Here is a 9,064-nt window from a genome sequence, read left to right on the forward strand (position 1 = left end):
CTATAAGCAGCTAATCCCAGTTCTAAAATTGAAACAAGAAAGTATGGAAAACTCTTACACCAGCAAGGTGTTGTTTTGGAAATAAACCAACCGATCTGCATCTGCTGACATGTCTCATTAACCCCCCCTCCCACACAGACACACACACAAACACACGTATACACACATGGTTTAGATAGTATCTTCCTTGGTCTATCGTAGTGCCATCTGCGGTGCTCAGCCTAAGCCTGTGACATCACTTCCTCTCACACATGCAGGCACTGGTGGGAAATTGTACCACCATGACATCATGTAATGGTTCCAACATGTGGTGAGACGACTTGCATCCAACCACCAGTGGATGCTGGAATGCAAGCTCAACTTTACAACCAGGCAACAAAGTCAGTTTCTCTGTCCACCTTAACCACCGTGGCCTCGATCCTGATTAAGGTCTCATTCATCTGGACTTAAGTTTCATGTTTTGACCAGACCTGGCCTTGAAATTAAGCCTTTTCAGCCTACTTGAGTAACACAGGACCACAGGAAGATTAGAATCCATTTCCACCTTAACTTTTAAGGTGAAACTTCACGTTAATCCCCTTTTTAATGACGTCACAGTGACCTCTGCACTCTCACTCTCGCTATTATTATCATATTGCTCAAAGTCTTAGTCCAATAACTCAATATGACTCCCCAAACTCTTTCATCCTGCCTAAGGATCTTCACACATCTTGTATCCATCATCTGTCCCTCCCACACACGATACACTCCTCCTCTGTTCTCACGTTAATCTGCCTGTTCCTCCCTCACTCATTTCCACTCTCCTACATCCATTTGCCCCTGTGAGAACCCTCCTCTCCTTTCACCGACATGGTACACCGGGAACCATTGAGAACAGCCAGTTGTGCGCGCTAGCTGCATTTGTCTTGGCACCGGCTCAGGGTTCTAATATTGCCACTTCAGATTAAGTGTACTAGATGACTGTGGAAGGGGGCTTCCTTCTCATGAAGCTGCAGTAAAAGATCAGAGGATGTGGGAGGAGATGTCCACTAATCCATCTACTTATGATTCTTGCCGTTTTGTTCCACTAACTTAAACCACCAGTCACGGAAAATGACTCGTGAAAGCTATTTACTGTACACGACATATTTTTGGTAGCATCTGTGGATAAAACATTTTCACACGCAGGCAGACAAGTTGCTCTCACAATCTGAAAATAAGAGAAAAAAAACCCCCAAATGATAATGCAGGAACTGTTCCAAAGCTTCCCAACTTTTTGGCCAAGTTGAACTGTTTATGAGCTGAACTCTCCCCCCTTGTAGTTGACTCACACACATGCTGTCAAAGAGGGTAATAGTGCTGCCACTTGTAATGAACTTCAGAGAAAGCAACCCCAAATATGTAAGCTGGTGTTTGTGTATGTGTGGGTGTGTGTAAGCTGCTGTGCAAATGGGGTGGCCTTTGATGTAGCGCTGCTCGGATCCTCTAGTAGTTAGCCGTTCCCAGGCTGTCTGAGCCTGTCCTTTTCTTTTTCAAGGGCAGGACACAAAGAGAGATAGAGACAGGAAAATGAGAGCAAAAGGCAAGCTCTCTTAGCTTTACTATGTTAGGTTGATGTTGTTAGAAGAAAACAAGCTAAAGAGTGCAAATTTTCCTAAATACCTCTATAATTGCTCTTGGGTTTTTGTGTTTGTTTTGTGGTGAGTAAAATGTGAGGGTACATTTATACATTCATGCACATATAACTATGTAACTGCCCAGACAAACATGTCAAAAAAATGTACATTATATATGTACAAGTTAAATTCCAGGACCTTTTAGCATCACTTGGCCTCTTTCTCACAAGGTTTGCATGTTAAATGTGGATGACTAATATAGGCTATCAATTATTTTAGTCAATAACATCTAATACAGTGTTCTTCATGGGTCAATTTGGTTCTGAGGATCTGGGTTCAGATTATATTCAGACAATAGAGTCGGGTAGGGTTCTGTTGTTTTGCTGTGGGTCTTTGGTCTTGTCAGTATTTCTAATACTGGAGTGGATCCAAGCAAACTCCCCATCAACTCTGATCAGGTGGTGCGTCATAACCATCTCAGAATGCAGTGTTTTTTGAAGCAGATGAAGAGAACAACATGCCTCGCCCTGTGCAGTAATGATGTAAGTAAACACTGCCACCAATAAATCTCGATACCTTCTGGAGTCTGCGTCCCAACAGGAGTCTTGTTTGTCTTGTAAAATAAAGCAGAGACCTTAGTCTTACTGAACTACTGATGTTGTTATAATGTGATACAGTTTGGTTATCTGGCACTTACATATACAATGTAGACAGTCTGTCTTGCTGAAGAGGCAAAAGCTTAGACTGGAATTCGCCAATTTGGGCAAACGGGTGGAGCCTTGGAATATCTGAGGAGGGACTAGTAGTAATGAAATTACCTCTTGTATCTATGAAAGGTCTTGAAGAAAACTTGTATTTTTATGTATCAACAGGGACATTTTTTCACTCACTTGAATACAGATTAAGTTTTGTTAGCGGTAGCATCCAGTGGTCATTAGAGGAACTGCAGCCTCAAATACAACATATCTTCACTGGATGCAGAATTCAACTGTGGCAGTTGCCTCTTGATGACAACAGGGACACACATAAGACACAATTAGAGACACTGCTCCTTTTTGCATGTTTCCATTTCATGGTATGTTGTAAAGGTGCCCTCTACCAATAGTTTACAGACTCATTTTTTTGTTTTCGAAAATTTTAGTGATGGTGCTTTGTATTAATCAATAGAGTTAAGAGGACTTTGGTAGATTTATGTGTACATTGTCATATTAGCAACAGCATAATATACATTATAGGTTTTATTTTGCAAAATGTACCTAGAAGTTTGACTGTTCATTCTAGAAATTGTCACTTTAACAAAAGAAATGTTTTTATCCTCTGTATTTTTGGGTCCATACAGCATCTACTCCCCACACATGAATGACATGAAAATATTATTTGATACCTGATATGACTCTTCAGAACTCTTTTTACTGGACCTAATGGCTCAAAGTTTGATGATATAAGTGTTTTGAAGTGTTTGTAATGCTCAAAAAATGTTTTTTTAAATAATTGTGTATGGGAAAAAAGTCCTAACTTGCAATTTTGGCTGTGGTCGCCACGCCAAAACCTCCTCACAGCCCAGCACTGCTTCTGGGGGTTTGCTTTATAGTCCTGTATAAATCACTTCCTTTGAGGTCAAAGGCCACATATTTTTTCCTCCTCACACCTTTCCTGCTGTCTCTCTAAAACAGTGCCTTTGGAAACATCCAAGCTGCTCCTCCTGTGTCTGGGATGTGCTTTTAACATACCAGATAAAGCTTGTTTTACTGTGTGTGTGTATATGTGTGTGTGTGATTGAAGCAACCTGCAAGTGGAGGAACATCCAGTAACCTACAATATCTCCAGCCTTCAAAAACCCCTTTATGTTCCACCACCAGATGTGGAAAAACTGGAAGAGAGAAGAAGTGAGAAATTGTGGCAAAGAGCCAGTAGGAATTGTGTCAGAAAGATGCTTTAGCAGGTCATTGTCTGTTTTCACTTTCTTTGTCTTTCTGACTCACAGTAATTTTACCATACTGAAATATTCAGAACCATCACTTCTTTCATGTGCACAGATTAAAACTTTGTCTTTACTTTCAGTTTTGCCACACTTACCACCGGATACTGTTATGGTCCCTGCCTGCAGTAACACAGTCTGTGACCCAGTGTACATCCTCAGAGAAGAGAGGCTCTTTGACTGAATTCGCCCTCTAGGGGTGGAGAGCTGGAACGACAGCAGCTGTCACCTCAGAGGACGGAGATGAGCATATCCACAACATTCAAGATCTCACTTTTTTTCACCCCCATGCTTTTGGTTTTGGATTTGGACAAAGTCATCTTAGATATCATCTTATCTTAGAGGCAACATATCTCAGAGATAAAAGGAACATTTATACAGCAGATGGGCAAAGATGTGTGCACACACTCTACCATCAAGTTTAGTCAAAGACATGATAGAGCGATCCAGCCTCACAACGGCAACACATTAAGGCTAAACGAAGGTATTAGTTCAGCTTGAATGCTGCTGTCTATCAGTCGTTCATATTTCAAAGCTTGTAATTTTAAAGGTATGAAATGCTTCCTCCAAAGCTTTTCTGCCTGAAGGATGAAACTCTCAGGAAGAGGGTTCCCTCAGCGATCCTCTATATCTGTTATCTCACACATACCACAGCACACACACGTTCAAACACATGCTTATATTGATGCACACACATACACACCTCACCTATCTTTGTATGGAACATCTGCTAAGCTATACTCTTCACCCCTCCACCTGAGCATGAGTAATTTTCCCTCTATTGATCCCCCATTAAGGCTCTGCAACTTTCCCCAGAACAGATGTCAGGCAAGCATTACACAGATTGATGTTTTTAATAAAAATGCAATAAGGAGAAAGAAGTGGAGGAGGAGGAAGAGGAGGAAGAAAGGACACTCTTCTCATGGAGGAGAAACCTGGAGGTAGGTGTGTTAGTGTGTGTTTGTGTCTTACTTGGCAGCCCTTTTCACAAGTTTCGCCTTTACTGATGTGGTTGGCGAGAAACTTTTTTTAAAAGCGCATTTGAAGAATCTCAGATGTTACAAGACGAAACACCCACATGTGTTTGTGTGTGCGTGCGTGCCAGTGAGTGAGCTCAGATTGACTTGACTCTTTCACTTCAATCGCATCTTTGTAGGTCTGCTTGTGGATCCTATAAGCAAAGCGCAGGGGGAGAGGTTGCATAGCAAAGCTTCAATGGTTTCTTTGGCTGAGCCATAAGGGATCTATAGCACCAGCAACCTGACTGGCAGGCAGATGGGTAAGGATGAAATGATAAAGTATCAGATAAGAATCTGTCAAAATTCAAAAATGCACAAGTCAATATCCATGTTTTTACCCAAGCACCTGAACAATCGCTCTTAGTTTGGGTTTCAGAGATAGACAGACAGACAAAGAACAAAGAGAGAGAACAACAGAGTGAAAGAAAGTGAGGGATGAGATACCGACTTGATAGAACAGGAGACAGACACAGATAGAAAGGGAAAGTGTTTTTAAAGATACATTGGGCAAAAGGACACTCATTAGTCTCTAAAAGGTTATAAATCTAAGATAGCAGAAGTAGAGAAAATGGTGAAAAAAAAAATCCCAACATTTGGAAACTGTAACAGATTTGAGAATGCTGCCTGCACAAAGCCAGCTCCTCTCCTCCTCCTCTGCTGATGTACAGTATTTACCCGCCTGACAAATACATGTGTCGGCCCATCGATGAATTGAAAAAGATATGCGTATAAATAATAAATCTATGGCAGCTGTACATTTTTAATTGATTCTTCCCAAGTACAAACAGCATGGAGATTGTGAGGCTCCACATGCTCCGTTCGGGAGCTGGTTTGATTTTCTTTTATCCACTAATGTATTTATTACTATTGATGCTGGAATGAAACAGGGAGGGAAATGGGATGTGAAGAAAATGTGATGAATATTTGACAAGGAGAGTTTGTGACGTGCAATATGTCAGTGAGGCTTCCTGACAGTCAGTTTTATCCTGCTGAGCTTGTTTCACTCGTCCTTTCAAGAGCTGCTCTGTGACCTCTACCTTGTTAAAAAATTTGATTTGCATCTATGTTTTATGATAGCTGGTCACTTGAGAGGTGCCATCAAGTAGATAGATAATCTTTGATAATTATAGAGTCATCACATTACTATCACCATTTATTTTTCTTCTTTCCTCTTGTTCTCCTCACTCCACAGCAAGTTTAAGTGCGATAAACATTAGGCTTTTGTCCCAAAGTTCAACTGTAAAAGAGGGAAAAATCCATGTAGGATCAACACATAATTTCTTAGCAAATCAGAATGTAATGCAGGCACTATTCACTTTTTCTTGACTAGGAAAATTCTCTTGCTCATAATGTACTTGGCCATCAGTAGGCCTATTCATTTTTATCTGCTGACATCCCAGTGCTGAATAGAGAATATGAAGGTACGTCATGCTGTGTTGCATGTTGGGATGGGGGGTGCCATCTTTGGAGGAACACGCTCTGTTACCTGCCTGTGCCTGCTACAGTGCAGGTAACTAAGGTGCTACGGTTGTTGCCTGCTTTCCTTTTGTTTTGTTTGGCTAAAAAGTTGGTCAAATAGTTAAATAGTTTAAAAGTTACAAATCCCTAGAAGCTCAGTTTTGCAGTGGCTGGGTGCAAGATCTGCTGATTCACAAGCCGGCAAACTGCAAGAGCACAGTCATACTCAGGTCAGCTAAGGTCAGCTGGCACTCCTATTTTTGGCTCAATTATTAAACCAAACAAAATACAAAACTTAGTAGACAGTCAAAGGGCAGACAGCGATAAGGTGTCTGTTAGCGTGAACAATAATTATCTTTTATATTTCTGTGGTCACATACTCACACTGAGCTCAAACTGATCTTTATACAATTGTGATTGTATTTACAGAAGCAGCCTGTGTCACAGCCTCTGTACAATGCAGAGGATGAAGACACCTCCAGCCTGGACAGCGAACCCTCTACTGTTCATGTCCATTCTGTCACAGTCTTTGAAAGAAATGTAGAGATGAACAAAAGTTTGAACATTCACAGAAATCATAAAAATGTAATTTTATTAATGTACTTGTTACCTGAGCAGAACTGACTGTGATTTCTCTCTTTTTCTCAGTATTAATGTGAAAAGTTAATCCCATATTATACTTGTAATTGTTTGAATGTAATGTACAGTAACAACATTAAAGCCAATGTAATACAAGGTCAGTAGACTTGTCATCATGGATTATTATTACATTTTTGGTTGATGTGGGCACTTGGTAATACAAACAGCATTAGATCATTTTCAGTAAACTGTTGCAAATAATGTATGTTCAGGTTCTCTGCAACCATGTTTACACAAAACTGTATGCACAAGTTATACATGTCACATTCAACACTTAAGTACAAGTAGTATAGTAGTAGTATAATATGAAGAAAAGAACACCACATCAGAATTGTATAGAATAAAACTTTATTTTACAAAAGATCATGTTAAGGATTACACTAATATCCAGTAGCCACAGCTCAGCCCCTGGATGCTTCTGTCTGAAACTACTGAACAAGTTGATGCTCCCATCAACACACCAACACAGGACGCCATCATCTCCTGGCAGGGCTGACGGAGAGGGTGATATTCATCTAAGGAACGGTTGGTGGATGTCCTGCAGCTTCTGCTTCAGTCCTACATCAAGCTTCACTCTCTTCATGTGCCCCATGTTGCTGCTGTGGTCTTCATCACTCAATGTGATGCAGCTCTGCCCTCGCTGCAGGGTGTGAGCCTGTTGATGGACAGAAGTATAACACAATATTTTTCAAAGTTTAAACATTACATATTTCATGTAGACAGGGTAGTAACTGTTCAGGAGTAAATATATTCTAAAATGGCGTGGGTCTTCAGTATTGTTCAGTTATATCACTGCTTATCAACAGTAAGCCTCAAATCACAGTCAAACATTTAAGAGCTTTATATTTTTTAAGCTAATCTGGTGGATCGTATAACATTAATGGATGTGAATTTAGAGTAAACTGCTGGACATAAAAAAAACGTTATAACATTACTGTGAGACAAAAAGGCAGACGTGTATAAGTTACTAAGAGTTCCTTATATCAAACTGATTGCTGATTGCTAAATAAAACAACCGGGATTAGCTAATGCTAAATCTTAGCCAGTTAGCATGAGTGTGTTACAGGTTCAGAATGAAGCTCTGGGTCCAAATTGGTGCAACACATTTACTCACAGGGGTTACCTTTGCAAAACATATTTAAAACAGTAGTGAGCATGTTATATATATCATGGCGTTAGCTCAACTTGCATCAGCTCTACTATCTCTGAACTGTCACTGTAATGACTTTAGCTTACAGCCTTGCTTTAAACTTCTCAATGGACTTCACCTACTTTAAGCGTCCATACACAATGCTACAAATGGCTGCATGTGTAAGCACTTTCATTGATACAGGAATGTTGTTAAAAGTAACCAACTCATAGCTCCAACTCACTAACAGAAAGCCAGTGGGATCCTCATGATACTCACAACATGGCGCATACTCAAAATTCAACACGGTGTTGATGTCAGCTTTACATTCTCTATGTTAGCTTATGACTGGTTTCTAATCGGGGCTGAAAGTCATTCTGGGTAATGAAGGATCTCACCAGTAGACATAGGTGTTATAAATCAACAGTAATAATTGTACCAAAAGATATAAATGACAACAAGACAAAAACCTTTCAGATACTTATAACAGTATAAAAACTGTTTGTGGTGGGTTGATTCTTCATTTAAGGTGGCCTACACATGCACACACCGACACATATAATTAATGTAATACTGGCATCCTCATGATGAAACTTAAATAGCAAAAAGAGTTTCCTCATCTGCATATTTATCCAAATATGAGAGGCTGCACAGGTTAGATAATTTCCAAACATACATTTATGTGCTTATATTACACAGTCAGGCTGTTATCTATTAGTAATACCTCTATCTAATATTAATAGATATGGATTTACCCACTGTGTGTTTATCAGCTTAATTGATGTGCAGTTAATTACTTCCACATTGCTGAACAGATGGTCACCTCACTTTAGTAATATCCTTCTGGGAGTCTGTGTTAATTCCAGTCAACTCAATATGTTTGTCCCCACATGGTGACACATCAGACTGATAACACTGACAAGGTCTGTCTTCACCTTCCTGTAATGATTTCAAAAATGTCTTCCCCTCCTATCCACTCTTTATTAATTACTGTCAGTCAACGTGCTTTAGTGCTGAATGAAGAACAGCTGTGGTAGGTTGGTATCTTTCGTAGGGAAATGGCAAAAACTGCAGCACTTGTTACTTTTCCTTGTTATCTATTCTTTTATTTATCGTAATTGCTCATATTTTGTTAAGGTGCTCAAAAATTTGAACTGAGATAGAGCAGAAAAGTTGTGTTAGCATTTTGTTCACTCAGTGGAAGGGCATCCCCATAACAAGCCAGCTGATTAAGGGAAGGGAAATA

General features: G+C 39.9%; 1 long non-coding RNA gene across 1 annotated transcript; it reads left to right on the top strand.

The window, feature by feature from the left end:
- Positions 1-3,173: 3,173 nt before the first annotated feature.
- LOC122979278 lies at positions 3,174-6,901 on the top strand. The gene is made up of 4 exons (XR_006402831.1): positions 3,174-3,537; positions 3,657-4,514; positions 4,730-4,852; positions 6,480-6,901. It is a non-coding gene; the product is annotated as an uncharacterized LOC122979278 (long non-coding RNA).
- The last annotated feature ends 2,163 nt before the right edge of the window (positions 6,902-9,064 follow it).

The sequence above is a fragment of the Thunnus albacares genome, chromosome 3 (genome assembly GCF_914725855.1).
Source record: "Thunnus albacares chromosome 3, fThuAlb1.1, whole genome shotgun sequence".
NCBI classification, from domain to species: Eukaryota; Metazoa; Chordata; class Actinopteri; order Scombriformes; family Scombridae; genus Thunnus; species Thunnus albacares.